Source organism: Oryx dammah, unplaced genomic scaffold (genome assembly GCF_014754425.2).
Source record: "Oryx dammah isolate SB20612 unplaced genomic scaffold, SCBI_Odam_1.1 HiC_scaffold_9, whole genome shotgun sequence".
NCBI classification, from domain to species: Eukaryota; Metazoa; Chordata; class Mammalia; order Artiodactyla; family Bovidae; genus Oryx; species Oryx dammah.
Genome location: NW_024070193.1, coordinates 4,105,839 through 4,133,506, shown reverse-complemented (window position 1 = coordinate 4,133,506; position 27,668 = coordinate 4,105,839). Strand labels below are relative to the sequence as shown.

Sequence of the window (27,668 nt, the reverse complement as noted above, 5' to 3'; positions counted from 1 at the left end):
TTCTTCTAAGGCTTGTTGTAAGTTGTACATAGCATTAGGTTTACTTCTCTTTGATGGTAAATCTTGTCTCATTTCTCCTACCATGGAGAAATACAAAAATAAGAAGCTTTTTGAGGAAATGATAAATCTAAGCGGAGAAGGAGGTATTTTCCAGAAAGTTACCTTGGTTGTTAATTGCAGGTAATTTAGGCATGTGTTGATGTGTAGGTAATTTAGGAATGTGTTCACAGGTTCCAAGATATAGACTGATGGTAAAGCATCTAGAATTATTACTCCATGCAGGCTCTGCAGAAGATCTCTGGGAATAGAGAGACCATTTGCAGAGATCAAATGAACAAGATAGCATATTAGCTGTGTTATTCCCCCAACTGGGCTTCCCAGGTGGCTCAGTGATAAAGAATTCTGCCTGCCAGTACAGGAGATATAAGAGATGTGGGTTTGATCCCTGGGTCGGGAAGATTCCCTGGAGGAGAAAATGTCAGCCTGCTTCAGTATTTTTGCCTAGAAAATTCCATGGACAGAGGAGCCTCGTGGGCTACAGGTCAAAATGGGGTCAAAAAGAGTCAGACACAACCGAGTGACTGAGCTCACAGCACACGTTAACCTGAGTAACCTGAGAGCTAAACAGTTGATCTGTATTTTGGAAGCTAGGACTTAATTTTGGAACACAGTAACCGTAGTAGTGAAGAGTGTTAGGCTTTGAATTCAGAAAAACCCAGGCTGGAGGTTTATGGCTGTCTAGAATTCCTGACTGTTTCATCATGATAATAGGGAACATTTACTGTGTCAGGCCAACACTCTGTGCTTCACAGACATTGTTTAATTTTCACATTTTGTAAAACATGCTGAGTAGAGGGGAGTGAGCTCCAAGTCCATCTTAAGTCTAAATGTCATGAGTAAAGGGCTGTTTAAAGCTGTGGGCATCTTAGTGTGTTCAGGTCATTTAGTCTAGCAATAGTCTTTTCAAGCCCTTGCTACCCGTTTCTCCTCATTTCTCTCCTTTTGAACCAAGGAGAAACTCGCAGCGGCTACAAAATATTACAACAGAATTTTAACTCTAGGGCAGTGCCCAGGTTATTTTGATGTATAGGTGTTCTTTTGTGTTGACTAATATTCAGAATTAGTGAGTCATGGTTTGTAGTTTAGCAGTCTTCTAATTACATGGAGATTTTATTTTATCTAACTTCTGTTTGTTACCAACTCTGAGTAGAAAAAATTTTGGAGTGAAGATAAAAAAAGAATGACTTAAAAACAGTTTACGAGACCAGTGCTCTAATTCCTGAGCCACAGAGCCGTTAAACACAATGGAGACTTCGTTATGTTTGTCTTCACTGGTAATTCACTTGCTGCAGATTGTGAGAGTTAGCTTCTAAATAAGAGATTGTCTGTGCACATTTTGAAATACTTACGCAGCAGCGCCAGGCCTTGGTTGAGGCAGGCAGGTCTGTAGTTGAGGCGCTCAAACCCTTAGCTGTGGCATGTGAGCTCTAGTTCCCTGACCAGGAATTGAACCCAGGCCTCCTTGAATTGGGAGTGTGGAGTACTAACCTCTGGACTACCCACGAAGTCCCAGGATTATATTTTTGATACTCTTCTATTCTGTATTATTTAATGGATAAGAAGAAAGAAAGGCTATCTGAGAAAAAGCATTGGGAAAACAACTGCTCTAAGATAATGAATTTGAACTAAATCATTATTTAGAAAGGAAGTAAAAATCTCTTAAATATGAAGGACATTTAAATTGCTTATGTTATATAAAACAAATATTTTCCTTTATTCCGTATACTGCATTACCTATAAACTATTTATTTCAAAGTAGTAATAGTAATAATCTTAAACAATTATTTTTGTTTCTTAATGTGTTAAGATAGACCTGTAATTTATAGAGTCTGAGAACCTGAATTTTTTTGTTTGTTTTCCTTCCCTTATTGTCACGAAACCTTTTGAACTTCTTGTTTTCTTTGTCTACAGAAGAACTAGGAATAATACCTGGTTTTAGCCTGTTTAATAGCACTGTGAGATAGTGGAGAGGAATAAACTGTAAATTTATGTAAAATTTTAAGTTCTCTTGATTGAAGTAAACTTTCTCCAATCTATCTCAACCACAGAATGCATTGCTATGTTCTTAGAAACTCGATATTAGGCTTAAGAATACCTCTAAAATCTAGTTTAACACCAAAGTGCTGGTTGCCTTAGGTATTTGTGTTCTACCACTTTAATATTTTTAAGTGAAATAAAAGAGAGTAGTATTTCAATAAAACCTCAAAAGTGAGGTTTTAAGACAGATTTTATATACTGATTCACTGAGGCATTTTCAAGAAAAATGCCATCCATCTGTCTCTGTGAGATATTTACACGTGTGTGTGTGTTTCCCTACTCAGGAAAGAATAGTAAAATTTATTTGTAGGGAGAGGGTAAAACAGTCAACCTTAACCCCAAGTTGGCGCAACTGCTTCTTGACTCTTTTAGGCCGAAGTCTTAGAACACTTTGGTTCTTGTACACTGAACTCCTGAAGATCTTTCTGGATTAATCGGGGTTGTTTTCATTTGTTATTTACCATGGTCCAAAGGTATCTAACCCTTTAGGAGAGTAACTGACAAGACAATCGATGAGGAATGTTTGAGCGAGTGCTCTGCTGAGGTCTATATCTCCTGATGTTGATAGGATAGTGTTTCCAGTCAAACATTTATCCATCAAATTAGGCCCTGAGTTAGATGATGGACCTTAAACACAGGACTCAAATCCCTGAAAGGTGCACGCTGCGTACTGGCGGTTACGTTTTCATAGTTGTGCTCGCATCCCATCTGGCTTGTCTCGGGCTGTTTATTAGCACTTTGTATGTGTGCTGCTCCCTAATAATCTTGGACCTGAAACAGTCTTGCTTTCTGAACACTTTTTTTATAGCACATGGTAAGCCAAAAAACAACAAAAAAAGACTCTCCCAGAGTAATTAATTTATTACTGTTTTATTAATCTGGTGCTATTTATTCATTTTTAGAAATGCCTCTGAATGAAGCGGTTCTTTGAAGTTACTGCTAGAGCTGAGCCACAGGGTGAGAAGTCTGAAATGAATGTGTTGAGTTTAAAATGCCTGTATCTAACCTGTGTATTCTGGATTCTGAGTTTCAGAAGAAAGATCCCAGTTTCCTTTGTAATGTTAATTCTCAACAGCTTGTTAGGAATTGACTAGGAAATAACTTGATTTCTCTAAGAAATTTTAAGCAAGTCAGTTTTCACAGACACAGTATGGCCCCTGTATTTACTACTCTTTTACTTTGTTTGCATATCCGAGTGTTCCTTCCTGCTCTAACCGGCTTCTCAATCATGTGGTGGTTTGTGTAGTTTGGGGCGTGAGGATTGTGGGAAGAGTGCTCAAAACTCTGCAGACTGTGGAAATGCAGCCTGCAGACTTCTGTAAAGCCTTTTGCCTTAGCCAAGAGAATGTTTGTGACTTCTCTGCTAATCCCTGGGAGTGGAATGGTAGGTGCTGTGCTCTTATGGGCTATTTGATTTGTTGCCCGAGGACAGAAGTGTACCTTGCTTTGCCAGTGTTTAGACTTTTATAAAGATAATCTTACTTCTTGAAAGCGTAAGATGAAAATCACTGGCACCCTGCTTCTGTTCCTTTTCTTCAGTTTTTTGCTTGACTGTCCTGGTGCATGTTCATGGAAACTCCCAGGAGTGCGTTCTTGATTGTTAAAAAAAAAAAATGAATTTGCTATAAAAGTTGAGTTCAAAAAAAAAAAAAAAAAGGTGAGCTTTTCTTAACATTCCTATATTTGAATTATTTTTAAAAGAGTTGAGAAATTTATCATTTTAATCATCTAATTAGCTGTGGCCTGTGAAACGTGCTGACATTCAGCAGTTCCTTGTTTTTGTTCACTGAGTTACTGGTTTCATCATTTTACTAAAATGGAGACTTATTTTTAGAGGTTACAACATACGGCATTAGGCCCATAGCGAATATAGAGAAGGTGATGACGAGTAACTGATTCTAGAATCATTTGCAAACCTGATGTGAAAATGTATCAGTTTTCTCAAATTTTAGCTTTTGTATGTTCTGAAATTGCTGAAAACTGTAACAAAACTTTGATTTTCTGTTTAATTTTGTTGATTGGTTTCATAGTTCACAACTTACGTATGTGAAGAATACTTTTTTAGATTGACATCCAAAAATTTAAACTGGAACTGCCATTGTTTGGTTATGCTTAATAAATCATTCTTGTTTTGGGACATGTACCCCAAATATTTGTTAATTATTGTATTTCTGTTAGGCTGAACCACCCCTCCTCCTGTCTGATAGCCTACTCATTCTTTTGGATTCTGCATGATCTTAGGCATGTTTAAAAACACATTTCGACATTTCTTTAGTAGGGACACTGTGGCTTAAAACCACTTTTTATTTTCAGCAGTGTATATTTAGGACAAATGGATGTGTGTGTAGGTGGAACATGTTTACAGTTTAGTTTGACAGAGCAGGTGAACAAGAATGGTGCTTGGTTTTATTTTTACAATAAAACAACTGTGAAGAAAAATGCCAAACAACACTAGTAAATCAAACTTTGGAAATAGCTCAAGCATGGTAGAATTCCATAATGGCTTCAACTGGCTATTACCAGCTAGCTTTTGTCCATTTGGCATCTGTCTGGTAGAGCTGACTGCTGTGCCGATTCTGCATTTGCAGAATTCCACAATTGTCAGTGTTCTAGTCCTGGAGTGTAGCCTCTCAGCATCGTGTGGATCATAAATGACTGGACTGATGATTTTTAGTAGAACTCAGCACTCACTGGACCTAGATGCCAGCCTTTATTATTCATTCAGGAAGTGTCTTAATGGCCAGTTGTATGCTAGACACTGATGAAAGGTGATGGGGTTTTTAGGGTAAACTGAACGTAGCTTCTTGGAACGTACTGTCGAGGGCAGACAATCACTGGGTAACAGGCATCTAATATAATTTCAAAGTTTTATAAAAATGGCGTAAAGGATGGTGGAAACAGTAAAGCTTAGTAAAGAGGGGAAGATGCTGGGGAGAGACAGGATACACTGAAACAGGATGGCCAAGGAGGTCCCCTGTGAGGAACCACATTTGAGTGGAAACGTGGTTGACAAGCTAGCAACAAGGTCAGTACGACAGGAATAAATGAACTAAGAGAGAGGATAGGGGATAGGGTATAGAACAGAGAGAGAGGCCAGGTCATCATGTAAGGCCTTGTAGGTCATAGTTTTGAAGAATTTGGGTTTTATTTTGAGTGTAATAGGGAACCAGTCACACTCAAAAGTAAGGACTTTAGCAGAGCAATCATGTGACCAGATTTGTGCCTTAAGGTAGTAGGTAGAGAATAGATTCGCAAGTTTTGAGAGTGGACATAGTGACACCTGCTGTAATCTAGGCAAGACATGATGGTGCTTTAGGTTGGAATGGTTGGGTTAAAGTGGTGGAGTTTGGAGGGTCTGACAGTATGTGTTGGATGATTAAATGTGGTGGGTGAGGAAAATACTAAAGGAATCAAGGATCATATCTAGTTTACTCTGTTGTGTGGGTAAGCACTATTACCAATAATATCATGTAGTAATAGCTATTTTGAATTAAGTGCCCACAGTGTACCAGACAGTGAATTTTGTATTCTTTATAATTTTTCATTTATTTCTCATAACCACTCCACCTCTTAAAATATATTCTTATTTTACAGTTGAAGAAATTAAGACGTAGATGTTTTTTGCCCAATTCCACACAGCCAAGAATGTTATTCATCAGCAAATCTCTGACTTCAAAGTGCATGCTTAGTTTATTTGGTCATTCAACAAGTACTCTTCTAGGAATTAGGTATACAGAGGTTGTCAAAGCTCAGTCTTTATTTTCATGGAGTTTAATAATTTGAGTGTTAAAAATTTTACCATAAGAGTCTATATAGTTTTGTGGACCAAGTGTGTAGGAGGACCTTGCTTAGCTGAATGTTGGATTTTTTGGTACTCTTATTAATTTTCTGAAATGTAGGTTTGACCTTGCAAATAAGCCTATACTGTAGCCTTTTTATTACTCAGTAGGTTAGGCCTTCTCTGGGTTTCCCTTGTGGCTCAGATGGTAAAGAATCTGCCTGCAATGCAGGAGACCCAGGTTCATTCCCTGGCTTGGAATGATCCTGGAGAAGGGAACGTCTACCCACTCCAACATTCTTGCCTGGAGAATTCCATGGACAGAGGAATTGGGGAGCTACAGTTCATGGGGTCACAAAGAGTCAGACACAACTGAGTGACTTTCACTCTCTGGCCTTCTTTCTCTTCCTATTGTTCTGCTTAATATATAGGCTTGATTCTTCTCTTTTTCAAATCAGGTTGTCAAGAGCAAATGCTGAGGAGTAGGGAAATCAGCAGAAATAAATACTGTCAAGTCAGAAGTGGTTCTGGCAGCTAGAGTGCAGGAAGAATCTGAGAAATAGAAGACACAGAACTCTGTTGTCTGTTACATTGATTGTCATTATTGTTTTGAAGCTTTTCCATCAAACTACCACTAATATTACGTTAAATGCCTACTCTTTAAACCTGAAAGTTTTTTGAAGTCACATTTCATCTTAAATCTTTGGTTTTTGACTTTTACTTCTTAATAGGTACGTTATAAAAATATTTAAAACTGTGTGTTAGTCGCTCAGTCGTGTCCAGCTCTTTGCCACCCCATGAACTGTAGCTCGCCAGGCTCCTCTGTCCATGGAATTCTCCAGGCAAGAAATGCTGGAGTGGGTAGCCATACCCTTCTCCAGGGGATCTTCCCAACCCAGGGGTCGAACCCTGATCTCCCACATTGCAAGCAGATTCTTTAACGTGTGAACCACCAGGGAAGCCCATATTTAAAACTGTAATTACCTTATAACCTCCTCAACTCAAATCTGAGTAAAATTATTGTTTTTTTGAAAATCTGCTGTATTTATATTTTGTAAATAACCAGAGGTTACTCATTACAGTAACTTATAAATCATTAAGAGAAGGTTGCCATATAGTCTGTTTGGAAAGCTAGGGAAGGATATTCTGTATCAGAAAATTGTAGTATTTGTCATATTTTCATGACAGTAGAATCATTACAAGGTGTTAGAGCTAGAAGGGTCAATATAGGTCATCTCTTCCAACTCTTGGGGGGTGGGGGCAGAAGAGGCAGGTAACTTGAGGTTATGTGGCTTAAAGGAAATAGCATTTGAATACCTATATGCTTAGGACCTAGCTCGTAGTAGGTGCTTGAAAGATGCTGGTTTTTTTTTTTTTTTTTTAATCTGTCAAGTCTGTTCCTTTTGTATTTTCTCGTATTTTGCTTTCTGGAAATTCCATTTTCCTGGTCCTAGTGATAGATGTGTTCCACAGAAGCGATTGAACAAGAAAACATGTGAGATTTTGTCCCCTCCCTGCTCAAGGATCTTCCCCTAAGATTTGCTGAAGAACAGAGTGACAAGGGCTTAAGAAGACCCATGTCGCTTGCCTGATTTGTCGTGCGTGCGTGTGTTTACAAATAGTGGCAATATTTGAGAAGCTTGAAGTTAAAGGTATAACCTGAGTTTTGATTCTACCTTTAAGAGTATGCACAGTAGGTCAATTTAAGGATATATCTCTTAAGCTCCTTCCTTTAACAAACCCTTGATCTTGGTGATTGTCACCTGAAAACTGGTGAAGTGGACACCTGTTGTTTGTTTCTATTACCCCCTTTCATTGTAACTGTACCCATATTTTTCTCTGAGGAACTGTCAGCCCTTATTCTCTATTATGTAGCCATTCAGTTTTAATGAGACTGATCTCATCTTTAGCTCTAGTGGAGAGCCTGATTTGCTTCAGTCAGTCTGTAAAGGCCAACCATTTGGACGTAATGATTTGTTCACAGTGACTCACTGGAGGCCGGTGAAATGTGAACTTGTGTGGGGCTTGTTACTCTGAAGAGCTTCCCTGGGAAATGCTGTTTACCCGAAGGCATTACCAGAAAGTTCCAAAAAGCAGAACTTGAATTTGTTCCTTTGTCAAGGCAACTATTTACATATCATTTACATTGCATTAAATATTGAAGGTAATCTTGTTGTTCAGTTGCTTGTAAGTAATCTAGAGATGATTTAAAGTTTGGAAGGATGTGTGTAGTTTTTATGCAAATATTACACCATTTAATGTAATGTATTTGAGTGTCCTTGGACTTTGTTATCTGCAGGGGATCCTGGAACAAATCTCTTGCAGATACCTAAGGGTGACTGTACCACATTTTATTTATTCGTTCATCACTGGATGGGTATTTGTGCTGTTTATACCTTTTGGCTGTTAGGCATAATGCTGTGAACTTTCTGATGTCCTAAGGTTCTCATGGACTTCCCAAGTGGCTGAGTGGTAAAGAATCCTCCTGCCAAGCAGGAGACTCAGGCTTGGGAGGATCCCCTGGAGTAGGAAATGGCAACCCCCTCCAGTATTCTTGCCTGGAGAATCCCATGGACGGAGGAGCCTGGTGGGCTACAACTCATAGGGTTGCAGAGAGTCAGACGTAACTGAGCGACTTCATAACAGCAGCAGCATCAAAGGTCCTGATAACTTGCAAGTCTGCCCTGAAGTCCTGTAGCTCCAGTCTGCAGTAGATAAAGAAGCCTGATGATTTTTGTTGCTCCGAGTGGATTTTTGGAAGGTAAAATAATAGATTATTAGTTTTAGTTTGGAAATATTGCAAGTAATCACATGTTTTATTTTTATGGTTTTTGGAATCTTAGTTCCTTGACCAGGGATTGAAAGTAGTGAAAGCATGAAGTCCTAACCACTGGCCCACCAGGGAATTCCCGGAGGAGTTTTTCTTTTTTTTAATTGGTTTGGCCAAAAAGCTCATTTGGGTTTTCCTGTAATATATTATGGAAAAACCCCAGTGAACTTTTTGGCCACCCCAATTTTGTGACATTTGGGGTTCACAGGAGTTCTGAGACTCCAAGTTAGAGGTAGGTCTGATTTAGTCCTTTGCATCTGTTTTTTAAGATGAAGCCATGAGGTCCAGGGAGATGCATGGGCTTTCCCAGAGCCTCCAGATTTACTATCAGTGACTTTAATGGTGTTTTGACATGCTATCTTTTAAAAAAAAACATGGTAGGTTTAGGCAACTATAAACATTATTTGTAAAAAAATTTGTTGTGGTAAAATATAACAAATTTACCACCATGCACCATATACATTGGAGAAGGCAATGGCACCCCACTCCAGTACTCTAGCCTGGCAAATCCCATGGGTGGAGGAGCCTGGTGGGCTGCAGTCCATGCAGTTGCTAGGAGTTGGACACGACTGAGCGACTTCACTTTCCCTTCCACTTTCATGCATTGGAGAGGGAAATGGCAACCCACTCCAGTGTTCTTGCCTGGAGAATCCCAGGGACGGGGGAGCCTGGTGGGCTGCCATGTCTGGGGTTGCACAGAGTCGGACACGACTGAAGTGACTTAGCAGCAGCACCATATACATAATATAAATCTGTGCACAGTTCAGTGGCATTAAGTACCTTTACAGTATGTTGCAGCCATCACCACCATCCATCTCCAGAACTTTTCCATCATCCCATACTGAAACTCTGTACCCTTAACTTCCCTGCTTGACTCCCCACTCCTGTCCCTGCGAACTGCCGTCCTACTTTCTTTATGAATTTGGCCACTCTAGGTATGCCATATAAGTGGAGTCATAGGATAGTTGTCCCTTTATGACTGGCTTAGTTCACTTAGCATAATGTCCTCAAGGTTCATCCATGCTGTGGCATGTATTAAAATCCTCTTGCTTTTTAAGGCTGAATGATAACTTCCTAGTATGTATATAGCATATTTTGTTATCATTTCACTGGTCAGTGGACACTTGGCTTGTGTCCACCTTTTGGCTGTTGGGAATAATACTGTGAATATGGGTGTGCAAGTATTTTGAGTTCCTGCTTTCAGTTCTGTTGGGTCTGCATCCAAATGTGGACTTGCTGGATCGGATAGTAACTCTGATTTTTGAGGAAGTACCGTACTGTTTTCTGTAGAGGCCATACACCATTTTACATTTCCCACCGGCAGTGCACAAGAGTTTCACTTTCTCTGTATCCTTGCCAGCACTTCCCTCCCTCCCTTCCTTTCTCCCTTTTTCTTTCTCTCTTTTTGATAATAGTCATGTAAAGTGCTGTCTCATTATGTTTTTGATTTTTCGTTTCCTTAAAGATTAGTAATGTTGAACACCTTTGCATGTTCTTGACTGTTTCTGTGTCTTTTTGGAAAAATGTCTATGCAGATTCTTGGCCTGTCTTGAAATTGGGTTGTCTTTTTATTATTGGGTTCTAAGAATTCTTCAGCCTGTATTCTATAGAATATTTATATTCTAGATGCAAATCCCTTATGAGTTACATGATTTGCAGATTTCCCCCCCTTTTCTCAGTTAGTTAACTTATTTTTAATTGAAGGGTAAATGCTTTACAGAATTGCGTTGGTTTCTGCCAGACTTGGTTATCTTTTTATTTTCTTGATTGTGTTCTTAGAAGCAAGAAGTTTTTAATTTTGATAAAGTCCATTTTATCTGTTTTTCTTTTGTTGCTTGTGTCTTTAGTATTATATCTTAAAAACCACTGCCAAATTCAAGGTCATCCAGATTTCCTCTTTTGTTTTCTTTTAAGTGTTTTATAGTTTTAGCTCTTACATTATTCAGGTCTTCATCTGTTGGTTTCATTTTTGCATATTCTCTGAAGTAGGGGTCCAGCTCCATTCTTTTGCATGTGGATAATGAATTGTCTGGTGCCCCCCTCATTTCTGCTCTGTTGCTCTAAATGACTATCGTTATGCCAGTACCACATTGATTACTGTAGCTTTGTGTAGTAAGCTTTGAAATTGGTAAGTATGATTCCTCGTACTTTGTTCTTTTTCAAGATTGTTTTGGCTATTCTGGGTCCCTTGAATTTTCATATGTATTTTAGAGTCAGCTTGGCAATATCTACTAAGAAGCTGGCAAAGAAGCCTATTCGGTTAGAGATTGTGTTGAATCTGTAGGTCAGTTTGCAGAATATTGTTCTCTTAATAGCAAACTTGCTTTGACTGCTTTGAACACACATGGACCAACGTTCTTATAGCTCTTGAGTTTCTATGTTCTCAGTTCAAAGGATCATTCTTTATAGTCTCTCAGTTTCAGAGCAAGTTTCCGCTTGCTTGCTCCATTCAGTTGTAGTGGGGCCTCAAGGGGCAGGGTCATGAATATAAACAGATAAATGTCGCTGCTTGGGGCTTATTCCTGTGGATGAAGGAATGAAGTTCTCAAAAGAGGAATGTGGGGTTGAGAGACAACACAGTGTTGTTGCCACGCTTTTCACTGATGGAGGCAGTGTGTGTAGGCCAGGTTGGAAAGGCTGTGGAACACTTGGAAAGTTAGAAGTCTACAGGTGCATCCATGGTTTTGAGGCAGGAGGAAGAACAGAAGCCAGCAAAGCAGGTGGAGAAGATAGAAGAAACCCCTGCAAGTGCAGGATAATGAAAGTCTCTTAGGAGGAAGAGAGGATCATTAGGCTGAGAAACCCTCTAGATTCAATTACTAGGATTTTATTGCTGAGACTTGCTTAAAAGCCTGACGGATAAGTAGTGGCAGAGTACAGGGTCAGTTTTTTAAAGAATGTATTGGCTCTGCTAGACTAGTGTTTCACCAGTTTCAGTCATTGAGGTGCTATCTTCCTGAGTTTTACCAGAACAGAGAACCACCTATAGTAGTGCTTATTTAATATATTCTTTTAAAATAGCTCACTGCTCTTTTGTTTTTTTGGCGATGCCTTGCGGTTCGTGGGATCTTAAGTTCCCTGACCAGGGATTGAATTTGTGCCTCCTGTGGAGTCCTAACCACTGGACTGACCACCTGGGTATTCCTGGAACTTTAACTTTAAAAATAGTAAAGCAGTTTGAGGCTGTAGAGTTACAGAGATAAGGGCTTGGTGCTAGCATCACCTGAAATTGCAGGAGCAGAGCATCAAGGATGGATGGTGATGGTTTACTCTCTTGCGTTGACTTCTTTTGCACAGAAATGGAGGGAACTATGTTATGTGCACTTTCAAAATACATAGTCAAAATGAATCCAAAAGAAGCTGCCAGGAGAATGGGGATCGCATATAGTACTGTATTCCTTTGCTGCTATTTTAATATAATAAAAACAACAGTATTAATTTTTAGTTAGAGTTTGTCAGTGGCTTTTTTTTTTTTAATGGCGATTAAGAAGTGTTAAAGAGGTATTAAAGGTCCCAAACTGGTAATTCCTCTCTATCATAATCTTTATCTGATTGATTCATTGTTATTTTATGTCATGTTCACAAATCTTCTAAAATCACCTTGTAAACCATGAGTAATGTATGGCCCATGCTTTGGGAAACCCTGTATTGCTAGACCGAATATTCTGTTCATGTTGATCAACCACCCAGAGTATGTCAAGGTGCAGCCCAGCTCTCACTAGCTCCTGTATAAGAAAGAGTGTACTTAAAGGGGTATAGGATCATGTCATACATTGTACTGATGTTTTCTTAGGTCAGTCTCTCAAGGCAGTAGAAATAGAAGCAAAGATAAATCAAACTTACAAGCTTTTGTACAGCAAAGAAAGAAGAAAAAGTCACTCAGTCGTGTCCAACTGTTTGTGACCCCATAGTCCATGAAATTCTCTAGGCCAGAATACTGGACTGGTTAGCCTTTCCTTTCTCTAGGGGATCTTCCCAACTCAGGGATCAAACTCAGGTCTCCCACTTTAGGGGCAGATTCTTTACCAGCTGAGCAACAAGGGAGCCCCAGGCCCCAAGAAAACTTGAGTGGGTAGCCTTTCCTTTCTCCAGGGGATCTTCCTAACGCAGGGATCGAACCCAGGTCCTCCTGCATTGCAGGCGGACTCTTTACCAGCTGAACCACAAGAGAAGCCCTTTGTAGAGCAAAGAAAACCACAAATAAAATGAAAATATAACCTATAGAAGGAGAGAAAGTATTTGCAAATGATGAGACCAACAAGGGCTTAATTTGCAACAAACATACAACTCAAGAATAAAAAACAACCCAATCAAAAAATGGGCATAAGAAACTTAAATAGGCATTTCTCCAAAGAAGACAGACAGATGGCCTTCAGGCACGTGAAAATATGCTCAACATCGCTAACTTTTAGAAAAAGGCAAATCAGAACTATAATAAGATAGCACTCCACATCAGTCAGAGTGCTCATCATTAAAAAAGTCTACAAGTAACAAATGTTGGAGAGGGTTTGGAGAAAAGGGAACCTGCCTACAGTGTTTGTGGGAATGTGAGTTGATGCAGCCAAAACAGTATGGAGGTTCCTCAAAAAAATAAAAATAGAGTTGCCATATGACCCATCAGGACTTCCCAAGTGGCTCAGTGGGTAAAAGAATCTGCCTGCTGTGCAGGAAACATAGGAGATACTGGTTCGATCCCTGGGTTGGGAAGATCCCCTGGAGAAGGGCATGGCAACTCTCTCCAGTATTCTTGCCTGGAGAATCCCATGCCAGAGGAGCCTGGCAACCTCCGGTCCACGGTGTCAGAAAGAGTCAGACACGACTGAAGTGAATGCACGCATGCATGCACGTGGCCCAGCAGTCCCACTCCTGGGCAGATACGTGCACCCCTTTCTTCACAGCAGCACTCTTCACAAAAGCCAAGACGTGGAAACAGCCTGAATGCCCATTGACAGATGAGTGGATGAAGATGTGCCCACAGACACGCACGCACCGGAATACATGCAGCAGCAGAGAAGAAGAATGTCGTTTGCAGCAACGTGGATGGTGTCAGATATTATCACACTGAGTGAAGTAAGTTAGAGAAAGGCTGCTGCTGCATGATGCCACTCGTATGTGGACTCTCAAGTCTGGCGCAAATGAGCTTATCTGCAGAACAGAGACGGACTCACAGACACAGAACAGGCCTGTGGTTGCCCAGTGGGAGGGGCTTGGGGAGGGATGGAGTGCAGGTTTGGGCTTGGCAGATGCAAAAATTATATATAGCATGGGCAAACAGGGTCCTATGATATAGCATGGGGAACTTCAGCATCTTGTGATAAACCGTAATGGAAATGAATATAAAAAAGAATATATGTATGTATAACTGAGTCACTTAGTTGTAGAGCAGAAATTAACTCAGCGTTGTAAATCAGCTATACTTCAGTTTAAAAAACTATGGAGAGTATGGGATCATGTAAAACTAAAAATGTGGGGTGTTTCCTTCCATCTCTTCTCGCCCCACCGCTCTTCCTTACCTCTTTGCCCCTGCCCTCTCTCTACTCTGTCTCTGAAGGAAAGGCAAGGCCCTTGGCAGGTGAGTGCTGTTGGTGGCAGTGCACGGTGCTGCAGAGGCTCACACAGGTGTGGGTTCTTGTCCCTGATGCACAGGTGCGACTCAGAGGTTTCTGCCCACTGGCCTTGGCATTTTGTTTTGCTTCTTTCTTGTTTTAGATGCCCTTTTTCCTATATCTCATCTCTTTCTTGATTTATTCTTAATCATGTAACAAATCCCTTGAGACATGGGTCGTGAAGGGTAAAATAGTAGTAAATGTCAGAAAATATCTCTTTTCTACAATAGTGTTGGTGATTATTCTAAATTGGAAATAGTTTCCCTTTAGAATTTAGAAGTCTTTTCTTCATTATTTTTCTAGCTTCCAGTGTTGATAAGTTTGAAGCCATTCCAATTCCCGATCCCTTTTATTTCTTTTCCTCTGGAAGTTTGTGGAATTGTCTGTTACCCCATTACTGTAGAATTGAATGTAATGAGCATTTGATGGGCTCTGTTCTGATAATTTCAGTTAATCTGATAGCTCAAGTCATGCAGGGGTGTATGTGTTTCCTATTGTGTTTTGGTCTTTATCATCCATGTTAAAGTGTCTGGTAATCCTTGGCAGTCTTATTTCTAAAAGGATTGGATTAAATAGCTGATTGGAATCTTTCGCTTGGGTTAGGCTTATTGCCTTTGAGCTTCATTGTAAGGTAGGGGAGCTAATGTTGGGGTTTTTTTTGAGCCTGGTTGCCCAGCTGTGGAAGAAGCTCTTTGGTCTCTGCTTTCAGGCATTCAGTTAGAATGGTTTTCAGAATAGCACCCATGATCTCAACTGTACCTGAAACCTCCCAGTGTAGAGACCCTCTGTTTTACTTTTTCCAGGAATAAAGACCTGAGCCACCTTATTAGAAGAGTTTAAGAGACCTCTTTGGGAATTAGGCTGTTGAGTGCTCCTTTTCTTCCATGGAGTAAAAAACACAAAATAATCTTACTTAATACCCAGCCTGCTGATGGAAAGCTGACCTAATGTGAAATTCTTAAGAAAGTTACACCCATTGGTGTTGCCTTTATCAGTATGTATCTTTACCCTCTCTAAACTTTCAGAAGTCTTTGTCACTTCTAAGATAGTGAAATAACACAACTCTCTTCCGGGTTAAACCTACCCTAACCCCCTACCCCACCCCGCCACCCTGCGGTAAAAAAAGATCAGAGAAAATAGCCAGCAGTTGCTTCAGAAAATAAGCTTATCTTAAAGACAAAAATTCATCCCAGACCAATTTTAAAATATTAACCTTGTGAGAGTAGCAGCATTCGTCCATAATTCTTACCTTCTGACCTAGTATCTCATACCTAGGTTATTGAGCAGAATACTCACGAACCTGATGGTGTTCTTCTCCGGTTCTCTGTTGGGACAAGTAAGGGACAGCATTATTTTTATCATATGTTCTGATTTCAGAGACTTTCAGCTCTGAAAAAAAAATGTGACTTAAGAATAGGTTAAGGATGAATTATATGCAACACAATGGGGTATGATTAGACAAAGAATTATCAAATATTTAAAGTTGGAAGGAGAATAATGTAACAGTGTTTGGATTGAGACAGCAGTTGTGCCTATGTATACGTATGGACAAGGATTGAGGCCACAGTTAGACCCAAAGACAGCATTGCTAAATAGTGAAAGTCCGTAGCTCAGCTCCCAGAACCGCCCACTTCACGGGATTTAGGAGAAACCCTTCCTTCAGCCTGGTCTGTCTGCATACATGGCACACTTAGGCACAGGCTCGTTTTCCACCACTTTCATTCTCCGTGCTGAGTGGCCTTGGTAAGGCAGAAGCTACAGCAATATCAGCGTCAGGCACAGCCGTTTACAAACACTGAACCATTTTCATGAAAATTCAGTATTATTACCCCTTTTTACGGTTAATCCTTCAGCACAGACATCTTCTGAACTTCATAGTTGGATGTCTCCTGCGCATGTAGTTTATTTACAGTGTAGCAACTGGGCTAGTCCTTCTAAGATCTTTGGTTGTGTGTCTTCCCTGCTCGAAACTTTTCAGTGGCTTCCTATTTCCCTCAGTAAAAGGCAGAGTCCTTCCAGTGGTGACCTGGGTGACCGCATTGCCCCCTCCCCCGGCTGTACTCTCACTTCACTGAGCTCCATGATCTTTGCTGATTGTGCACGGGACACTCCTCCTGTAGGTTTTCACTGGCTGCTCCTTCTGCCTTGTCTGTCCCCTCAGCTGCTTGCAAGTCAGACTCCTGACTTCCTCACTCAACTCCACCTCCTCAGTGAGATCGACTGACTCTGACCTCATTATATAAATTTGCAACTTGTCTCCCTTCCCCCAGCACTTATCACCTGCTATCATGTTATATAATTTACTTTGTTTTGTGTGTGTCCTCTAGAAGATCCGCTTCTCCGGAGATCAGGGGTCTTTGTCTCTAATTCACTGAGTTAACTCAGGCATGTAGAGTAAAACAGTGTCTGGTACATAATAGTTGTTCCATAAGGTGACTGAGTGAAAAAATTAGTATGGGGGAAATTAAGTAATTTGGCAAAAGGCCACACAGCTAATAAAAGGTGCTAAGTAGATTCTGAACAGATATCCATGTACCATGCTTCTAATATTAGGAGATGGTATCCAAAAATGTTTTGTTAGGATGAATAAGGTTATGGGTAACTTTCCTCTTTTATGCCCCTCCCCAAATTTAATTATATCGTATTTTAAATAAAAGTGTAATAAAAACAAATGATCAGGGTGGAAGGAAGAAGCCAGTAGCAGGAAGCTAGAGCAGGCAGCCACAGGGTTGAAATCTGGCACCTCATCTCAGCCTGCCACCCAAATGCACTGATCTTATCTGCCTGAAGAATAAAGAGTGATAGTGTGATAAAGCTCTGGCAAAACTTGTGAGTGCTTTTGACCTTAGATATTCTGTCAGTGATCTTGGCTCTCTATCTTACTGTGTAACCTTGGACAGTTTTATTTAACTTTCTTGGTCTTCAGTTTCCTGATCTCCAAAATCAGGATAATAGTATTGGGAGGCTTAAATGAGAGATTGTAATTAAAGAACTGATGCTTACATAGTGAAATGTGAAAAATTCAATATTACTCTGCGTGTTGTAGTCTGTACCTCAGTAGTTTATCGTAGCTACTGAAATGTCAAGAACTCAGTAGCAATTAGCTAATGTTATCATTCTTGCTGTATAGTTGGTACAGAATTTTAAGAAATTCATTTTTGGTGAATATATCTTGTTTCCTAGTCAGTTTTGGCAGGTGTCAAAATAGAGAACAAACCAATATTGTTACTGTTCAGATAACTAGTCTTTGTTAAGTATTTGTATTTTTCATGGATCCTTGCTTGTGGTTATAATCTTACCTTACATATTAAAAATAGCCCTTTCCCTTAATAATTTACATAAATCTAAATGTTTACTATGTTGTGGATTCTGCAACAACCATATCGTTGATTTGAAGTCTTCGTTGAATAACTCCTTTGAGTCACATGTTGTGCTAATAGTAAGTTCTGAGGAAACAAAGGGAAACAGAGAGGCATGAGTGTGCTGTCCTCAAGGTGCTTATAGTCAAATAGGGATGCAGACATGTGAATAACTAGAGAAGGGCTATTAATACCATCATGTGAATAATAGCAATATGAAAAACAAGAGAGAGTGGTACATTCTTTAGGAAGCAAAGAAAGGAGGTTTTATGGGAAGAGTTTTACCTGAAGCACATCGCAAAGAACCCAAAGCTCAGTAGAGGCATGTAGAATTTTTCTACATAGAGGCTGCCTTCAAAGACTTCCGGAAGCCTGCTTTGTATGTTTTGAGGTTCTCATGCTTGCTATCCAGAGACTTGATCCCTGGAACTCTCCAGAAGAGAAGGTTAAAAAAAAATTACGAGACTCTGAGTGAGGATAATCTTTCTCACGTCCACTTTGGAGAAGGCTTTAAATTGGGAGTGGAATCTGCGTTAAGGTCAGTGACAGAGATTTAACCCCACACTCTTATTTGGTATTTCCTTTAAAAGCAGAAAAGAACAGGAAACAGAAGATCTTACAGCAACAACGATCATTATAAGGAGTGATAAATGAGATGATAAAGAGGAAGGGCAATTTTGGGAGAGAACGAAATATTACAACTTCAACATGGAGTAAACTCATTTAGTAAATGACACTTCGTAGGAGCTTCCCTGGTGGTCCAGTGGTTAAGACATCACACTCACGATTCCTGGTCAGGGAACTAAGATCCCACATGCTGCAGCTGGGGAGAAGAACAGATTTGGCATGCTGGAAACTAAGACTTGGCACAACCAAACAGATAAATATATTTACATATATGTTTAAATGAGACTTCATCATGGGAGTATAAGTTCCATGCCTTAAAAATGTCACAGTATTTAACAGTTAGTGAGCCATGTAGCCTAATCAATGTTAGAGAATGGTCTCAAGTTCCTGTCAGTGAATCCACTGCAGTAGATATTGTCACAGTAAATTTGAATGATTAAATGTTCATTGTTCAGTCACTTAGTTGTGTCTGGATCAAGCTCATGTCCATTGACTCAATGTTGCCGTCCAGCCAACCATCGCATCCTCTGTCGCTCCCTTTTCCTCCGGCCCTCAATCTTTCCCGGCATCAATGTCTTTTCCAGTGAGTCAGCTCTTCGCATCAGGTGGCCAAAGTATTGAAGCTTCAGCATCAGTCCTTCCAGTGAATATTTAGGGTTGATTTCCTTTAGGATGGACTGGTTGGATCTCCTTGCAGTCCAAGGGACTCTCAAGAGTCTTCTCCAGCACCATAGTTCGAAAGCATCAATTCTGTGGTACTTGGTCTTCTTTATGGTCCAGCTCTCACATCCATACATGACTACTGGAAAAACCATAGCTTTGATTCTGTGGACCTTTGTTGGCAAAGTAATGTCTCTGCTTTTTAATATACTGTCTAGGTTGGTCATAGCTTTTCTTCCAAGGAGCAAGTGTCTTTTAATTTCATGGCTGCAGTCACCATCTGCAGTGATTTTGGAGCCCAATAAAATAGTCTGTCATTGTTCCCATTTTTTTCCCATCTGTTTGCTATGAAGTGATGGGACTGGATGCCGTGATGTTGGTTTTTTTGAATGTTGAATTTTAAACCAGCTTTTTCACTCTCTTTCCCGTTCATCAAGAGGCTTTTCAGTTCCTTTTTGCTGTCTGCTGTAAGGGTGGTACCATCTGCGTATCTGAGGTTATTGATATTTCTCCCAGCAGTGTTGATTCCAGCTTGTGCTTCAGCCAGCCTGACATTTCCCATGATGTACTCTGCATTTAAGTTAAATAAGCAGGGTGACTGTGTACAGCCTTGACGTTCTCCTTCCCAATTTGGAACCAGTCCGTTGTTCCATTTCCGGTTCTAACTGTTCCTTCCTGACCTGCATACAGATTTCTAAGGAGGCAGGTCAGGTGGTCTGGTATTCCCATCTCTTGAAGAATTTTCCACAGTTTGTTGTGATCCACACAGAGGCTTCAGCAAAGTCAGTGAAGCAGAAGTAGATGTTTTCCTGGAATTTCCTTGCTTTTTCTATAATCCAGCAGATGTTGGCAGTTTGATCTTTGGTTCCTCTGCCTTTTCTAAATACAGTTTGTTCATCTGGAAGTTTTTGGTTCATGTACTGTTGGAGCCTAGCTTGGAGGATTTTGAGCATTACCTTGCTAGCATGTGAAATGAGTGCAATTGTGCTATAGTTGGAATATTCTTTGGCTTTGCCCTTCTTTGGGATTGGGATGAAACTGACCTTTTCCAGTCCTGTGGCCACTGCCGAGTTTTCCAAATTTGCTGGCATATTGAGTGCAGCACTTTCACAGCATCATATTTTAGGATTTGAAATAGCTCACCTGGAATCCCATCACCTCCACTAGGTTTGTTCGTAGTGATGCTTTCTAAGGCCCACTTGACTTCACACTCCAGAATGTCTGGCTCTAGTGATCACACCATCATGGTTATCTGGGTCATTAAAACATTTTTTTGTACAGTTTTTCTGTGTATTCTTGCCACCTCTTCTTAATATCTTCTGCTTCTGTTAGGTCCATACCATTTCTATCCTTTATTGTGCCCATCTTTGCATGAAATATTCCCTTGGTATCTCTGGTTTTCTTGAAGGGATCTCTAGTCTTTCCCTTTCTATTGGTTTTCTCTATTTCTTTTCATTGTTCACTTTAGAAGGCTTTCTCATCTCTCGTTGCTATTCTGTGGAACTCTGGGTTCCATAGATATAGACGGGTATATCTAACCTTTTCACTTCTTTTCTCAGCTATTTATAAGGCCTCCTCAGACAACCATTTTGCCTCCTTGCATTTCTTTTTCTTGGGGATGGTCTTGATCACTGCCTCCTGTACAATTTTATAAACCTCCATCCATAGTTCTTCGGCACCTCTGTCCGATCTAATCCCTTGAGTCTGTTTGTCACCTCCACTGTATAATCATAAGGGATTTGATTTAGGTCATACCTGAAAGATCTAGTGGATTTTCCCTACTTTCTTTAAGTCTGAATTTTGCAATGATGAGTTCTTGATTTGAGCCACAGTCAGCCCCTGGTCTTCTTTTTGCTGACTTTGCTCTGTTTTAGATTGCAAAGAATATAATCAATCTGGTTTTGGTATTGACCATTTGGTGATGTCTATGTGTAGAGTCATCTCTTGTGTTATTGGAAGAAGGTGTTTGCTATAATCAGTGTGCTCTCCTGGCAAAACTCTGTTAGCCTTTGCCCTGCTTCATTTTGTACTCCAAGGCCAAACTTCTTGTTACTCCAGATATCTCTTGACTTCCTACTTTTGCATTCTAGTCCCCTATAATGAAAAGGACATCTTTATTTGGTGTTAGTTCTGGAAAATCTTGTAGGTCTTCATAGAACCAACCAGTCAACTTCAGCTTCTTTAGCATTAGTGGTTGGGGCATAGACTTGGATTACTGTGATATTGAATGGTTTGCCTTGGAAATGAACAGAGATCGTTTTGTCATTTATCAGAATGATAAATAAGCTCACAGAATAACTAATGGAACCTGAGAAAAGAATGAAAGCTTAGTATACTGAGTTTCTTTGAGTCTGCTTGGCAGTGAAATACATGAAAACTGGAAGAATCACATGAATTAGCAGAAATGACTATTTTAGTACCTAACATAAGGTGGAATTAGCAGACACATGGAGAGAGTTCATTGGTAAAACTAAGACAATCTAAAACTACATGGATCCTTAAAAAAATTGATCATTCAAGCGCAAGAAGATATATTCTGAGTGGATAAATGCACTTGAGACCTCAGTGAATGCTCTGGTAGGGATTCTGAGCTTTATAATTACAGCAGTAGTTTTCAGACTTAGTAGTAATCTATACTAAGGAATACATTTTATGATGTGTGTGTACCTGAGTCAGAGATTTCTCAAAGTAGTATTTAACTCTGCTATGTGGATACACTCTGCTCTACCGTACTTGAGAAAGCTGGTCATAACTCATGAAAATGATATTCTGAACACCTAGGGGTCACATTCCACAGTGTGAAAAAGTGCTGAGTTACAGTCTAGGAGAGAAACAGATGAGTTTTGGAAGTCTTCCTTGAAGAAGCTGGCTATTAAGAAGGCACTTATTCTGTCCTTGTTTGAAGCGTGCTGGATACTATTTTAATTACATAATAGTCCCCCCTTACCTGTGAAGGATACTTTGTTAAGTGTCCGCCCCCCACTCCCCCATGGGTGTCTGAAACTATAGATAGTTCAGAACTCTTGTACTGTTTTATCCCATACATACATATATACATATGATAAAGTTTAATTTATAAACTAGGCACAGTAAGAGAATATTTGAATTGCCAGCATCACAACTCTTGCACTTTTGGCCATTGTTAAGTGAAATAACATGCACTGCCATACCGCGACAGCCCACCTGGTGACCCAGAAGACCCCTAAAGGACTGCAGAGCAGGTGGAATATGTAGTATGTGTGTGCTGGACAGAGGGGTGGTTCACATCCCGGCAGGAGGGGGCCAATTGCTGTGAGATTTCATTACACTACTCAGATGCAAAGAGTTGACTCATTGGAAAAGACTCTGATGCTGGGAGGGATTGGGGGCAGGAGGAGAAGGGGACGACCAAGGATGAGATGGCCGGATGGCATCACTGACTCGATGGACGTGAGTCTGAGTGAACTCCGGGAGTTGGGGATGGACAGGGAGGCCTGGCATGCTGCGATTCATGGGGTCGCAAAGAGTCGGACACGACTGAGCGACTGAACTGAAATGAACTCAGAAATCAAAAAGCTTTGAAAGGCATACAGTTTAAAGCTTAGCAGTTATTCATTCTGAACTTTTCTATTTAATATTTTCAGACGGGTAACTGAAACTGCAGAACGCAAAGCTTTCTAAGATGGGGCACTGCTGTACCAACCAGAAGGGCCTGGAGAAGGCAGCTGAAATGGATCTCAAGAAAGAACTTAGCAGATTATTCAGGGTTTTGGTCTTCAACTCTTCCTTGAGTCCCCTTGCTGCATTATTCAGGGCAGTGTGCTTTCTAGTGTGGTTCTTTTGTTCGCTCCTGAACTCCCTGGTGGCTCAGATGGTAAAGAATCTGCCTGAAATGCAGGAGACCTGAGTTCAGTCCCTGAATCGGGAAATCCCCTGGAGAAGGAAATGGCTACCCAGTTCAGTATTCTTGTCTGGAGAATTCCATGGACAGAGGAGCCTGGAACAGAGGGCTGCAGTCCATGGAGTCAAAAGAGTTGGACATGATTTAGCAACTAAACCACTACCCACGAAACTCAGTACTACTAGAATTTCTAAACCACTTTTTAAACTTAGATATAGGATAGATATCATTCTCTAACTTTCTAAAAGAATATTCATGCAGAGAATAAATGAGGTTGAATGATTATGACAAGTGAACTTTGGTAGTAAAGGCAAACATTTTGAAATAGATTCAGCTTTAAAAAGAGTTTAGACTACAAAACCTTCAAATTCTAGTGTGACAGGTCAAGCATTCAGTAAAAGGCAAGCTTTTTGATGAACCTATGGAGGCTGTCAGCCTCAGAAATTATGCTAGAAGTAATAGATTTAGGGGAAATTTGATCAACTAATGATTGACAGATACAGACCAAGTGACTCAGGAAAGCTGTGATACCTATTAATTAATGAATTGTTCCCCCCTCCCCGCTTTTTTTCATAAAATGTAGACCCTATCGGTGTCTTTCAGAGACTGAATCTGGGGGTAAGCCCATTTTGGCATATCTTTAATGGAGAGTCACGGAGGAAGCAGAGCAGAGTAGGGTCTGGGTTTTTTGATTTCCGTGGTGCTCTGTAATGGGGATGACTGGAGGAGAGAAGGGGTATGAGTGCAGAAGGAAGCAGCTTGAAACCAGTTGAGCCTAGCCTGTTGTAGAATGTTCTGTTCTAGAATAGGCTAGAATTCATGTTAAGTAAATTGTAGGCTTCCTAAAATTATAGCAGTTTGCTATCATAGTGAGATTGTGAATATGCTGTGTCCTTTCTGGTAAAAGGTCAATGTTTAGCTTGTCGAATATAAATTCTTAGGGTGTCTCACTATATATATATATAAACACAGAAGTGTTTACAATCAGGGGTCTTTTGACATAATAAGGCTACTACTTTGTATAGCTTTGAAGAGAGTTATCTAAAAAGTTATTTTTTAATCATGGGACAGAAAGGAGCTTTTAAAATTAGGTTCCATATAAACTTTTTGTTTCCAAAGTTATCTTCAAATGGCTTACTGAACAGTCCTCTTTTACACAATACACTTTTATGTAAGGGTTGAAAAGGTTGGATAAATACCAAGAAATACTTAATGAACATTTTAAACTTCTTTTTTAAAATGTTTGCTTTACTTTTGATATTACACAGCACATATAGTCCTTTGAAGTATTTTTTAAAAGATGATGTCATTGGCTCCATCTTGAGAAGTGTGAAAGTGTTAGCCACTCAGTCGTATCCGACTTTTTGCGACCCCATGAACTGTAGCCCACCAGGCTCCTCTGTCCATGGGATTTCCCAGGCAGGAATACTGAAGTGGGTTACCATGCCCTACTCCAGGGGATCTCGACGACCCAGGCAGTAAACCTGGGTCTCTTCCCTGGTGGCTCAGACGAAAAAGAATCTGCCTGCAGTGCAAGAGATCTGGGTTCGATCCCTGGACGGGAAAGTTCCCCTGGAGAAGGAAATAGCAACTCACTCCAGTATTCTTGCCTGAAGAATCCTATGGACAGAGGAGCTTGGTGGGCTACAGTCTGTGGGGTCCTATATGACTGAGCGACTAACACTTTATCTGCATTGCGAGCAGATTTTTTGCCATTTGAGCCACCAGGGAAGCCCTGGCCCATCTTGTGGATGAATAATTTACAGTTTTAGCAATGATGTCCAGTTGTTTTTCTACTTGAATATGAAAATATGAAATACTCCAAAATCAAAGTTTGAAAATTTTCTTATTAATTTTCAGGAGTTCTTTGTATGTTAGGAATGATAATCCTCTTATATTCTTGGGTTGTAGGGAAGTATATATGTCTTGTTTTAAATTATTTCTTCTGATATAATGAATTTCTCTATTCATAAGAGAATGTGTTTATGTTTTCACAGTTTTGGGAACTGTGAAAGACCTTTTACTATCAGAAGTAGATTTCTACTTTGGACTGTCTAATTTTATTATATCTTTAGGAGGATATGTGTGGGTGTGTATATATATATTTTAACTTAGAGCATTTGGTCAACAGATCAGAGGGAGAGATCACAATATTAGAAACTAGATTTATATTTACATTGTGCATACGTCTACATTTGGGAGTAGTATCAATGGGATTTCTGAATGTCTCCATTTAATATTGAAGTATGTTGGCTGCTAATATGGTTTTTTAGAAGATTCTTTGTTCTTGTTTTTAGATGTGTATCCTTTCTTGTTAATTGATTACGGAATACTTTGGCTTACAGCTTCCTGTGATACAGTGGTCAGCACTGGGGCAGCTGGTAGGGGTCTTGGCTTTTCTGGGCTTGTCTGCTTATCTCAGCATGCCTTACAGTTAGGATTCATCATTTTCTGTGAGTGGCATGAAAAAGGCACTGCTTTAGCATGCTTCTTAGCCTGTAAGTGGTCTTGATATAAACATGGAAACTTCAAAGTTATGAATGATAAATAATCAAAAACTTGAGAATTAGAGTGGATTTGCTTTTGTCAGTTTTTATTAACAGTTTTGTAATGTGTTCTACTAAGTACCAGCACTGTTATTTTCTAAGTGCCTACAGTAGGGCACAGTATTGGTCATAAAATAACTATGATCTTGAATTTAGGCTGCAGTTAAGTCTTGTAAGTGGGTTCTTTAGCCAGTAGATTATAATACAGAATGCAGTTTATTGCAGTTTGTCTTTTGCTGAATAATAGGTTTTTTTTTTTTTTTAAAGATGTACTACCAGATGGAGATTTAATTCACATTTACTAGTTCTTGACAGGTCTTTTCTTTTAAAATATATTTTTGCAGCATTATTCTGGCTCCTAACTGAATTCATTTAATAAATACTTGAGTGCTTTTGTGATCCAGGTACTGTATCAAGGACTAAGAATACAGTAGTGAACAAGATTGGCAGGTGGCACTGGCAGGATTGGCATGGAGCAGAAAGAGGGTGGGAGGTACTGACCAAAATCTGTAAGCAGTTAACATCAGTGGTAAGTGGCATGAAGAAAGTAAGACTGGGTTATTTGATGGGGGAAGGGCGGTGGAGTCTTATGGTTAGGGTGGAGAAAGTGTCTCTAAATGATATTTTAAGTAAAGTCCTTAATGATCTGAAAAGGACAGCTTGGCTGTTTGTGGAGGTTTTGGCTTTCCAGGTGAAGGGGACAGAATGTTCAAAAGCACTGAGATGCGAAGCTTGGATGGGAGTTTAGCTTTTGTTCTGAGTCTTAAACAGGGGAGGGAAATGATGAGTTGCATTTTTAAGATTAATCTGGCTGCTCTGTATCTGTCGATTATATGAGCTACACCTTTTCAGGCTACTGAGATGCTCAGATAAGTCTTCCTCTTTAGTTGGGAAAAAAGGTCTAGGGAAAAGAAGCTGTAGATGCCCCTAAAAAATGACCTCATGGTAATAGAATTAGAAATGTGTTGGAGCTTGGGTGGTGTCAGAAAGAAATGGGAGGCAGTGCGTCATGGTCCTGCCCCTTGAAGGCTGTAGGATCTTGTCCTGCCCTTCCCTCTTACACAAATAAAATAGGCTTCTCATGTAGTGGTAAAATATAAAACGCAAAAAGTAGATATATATAAAGTAAAAATTTCCTAACCATCCTGCTGAATAGTTATTGGCACATTGTTTATTACTCTAGATTTTATCACCTTTAAAAAAAAGATTTTAGATTTTTCTCCTTTCTAGATTAGTATAAAAGAGCTTCAGACTACATTTTTCATTTTGTCTTGGGTAGCTTTTTCTGTCTCTGCACATACAGAGCAACTTTGTCACATGGGAATTAGCATGATTTGTGTAGTTCTCTGTTGTTAAATATTTGGTCTTTTCCCCAGTATTGAAGATGCTTATACATATATCTTTTGTTTTGGGTGTGCCGTGCGACATGTGGGATCTTAGTTCCCTGACCAGGGATTGAACCCACGCCCCCTGCACTGGCGGTGCAGAGTCTTACCCACAAGAGCATCAGGGAAGGCCTTGCGTTCTACTTCTGTAGGATAAATTCCGAGAGCAATATTGAATTACCAAGTTAGTCTTTAAGAACGTTTCAAATTTTTAGTAGTATTTTGTTTTTAACCATATTCTCCTCCAAAAAGTTGTGTCGAGACTTTGTGTGAGAGTGATGCCAGATAGTGATCCTGTCTCTAAACTTCTCTAGTTTGCTCAGCTGTCAGCTCAGAATAGTTAGTATCTATTGTCCCTTCTGGATTCAGGCATGTGAGGTGAGAAAGAGCTTACTGCATAGTGGGTGTGCAGACAGAAGCTTCTGGTACAGAGCAAGACGTTTGGATTAAATGATCTTTAATTCTGGGCCATTTTAGCTCTGACTAAATGATTTCAAGTGTCAGTGTTACATATGACAAGGTAAGGACTCTGGAATCAGATAGAGCTGCCCAGTTCTGAATCCTGTCTCTGCCAGGTAGAGTGAAGTGGATGTCATTTCCACTTAGAGTATCCCCTAAGGATCAGGGTGGATAATATGAATGGGGTGTATGCAGCATATGCTCATTCTTATGATAGATAGTAGGCATCTAGTAAATGGTAACTACTGCTGACAATGGCGATAATAATAAGATAAAACAACTTTCTGAAGGAGGAAGGCTTGAGAAGGATGGGTTCCCTGTCGACCTCACTGTTCTGTAAAGGTGGAAGCACCTCTCACTTCTGCCAAGATCGCTTGCCTTCAGGGTGGTATGGCTGTGGACCCCCTGTCACTTCTGCATGGTTGCTGACTCCCAGTCGGT

General features: G+C 40.0%; 1 protein-coding gene across 13 annotated transcripts in view; it reads left to right on the top strand.

The window, feature by feature from the left end:
* RAF1 (Raf-1 proto-oncogene, serine/threonine kinase) overlaps positions 1–27,668 on the top strand; it is an 88,808-nt gene that overhangs the window by 14,592 nt on the left and 46,548 nt on the right. Inside the window, exon 1 of one of the 13 annotated variants that reach the window (XM_040246717.1) lies at positions 3,034–3,054. The exons of 8 other annotated variants lie outside the window; for them this stretch is intronic. The gene's annotated coding sequence lies outside the window, so the exon portion shown is untranslated. Of the gene's footprint in view, positions 1–3,033; positions 3,055–3,132; positions 3,482–13,538; positions 13,776–25,199; positions 25,219–25,271; positions 25,291–27,668 lie in introns of those variants that run through there. 4 more of the 13 variants (XM_040246718.1, XM_040246719.1, XM_040246721.1 and 1 more) reach the window with 4 other exon arrangements.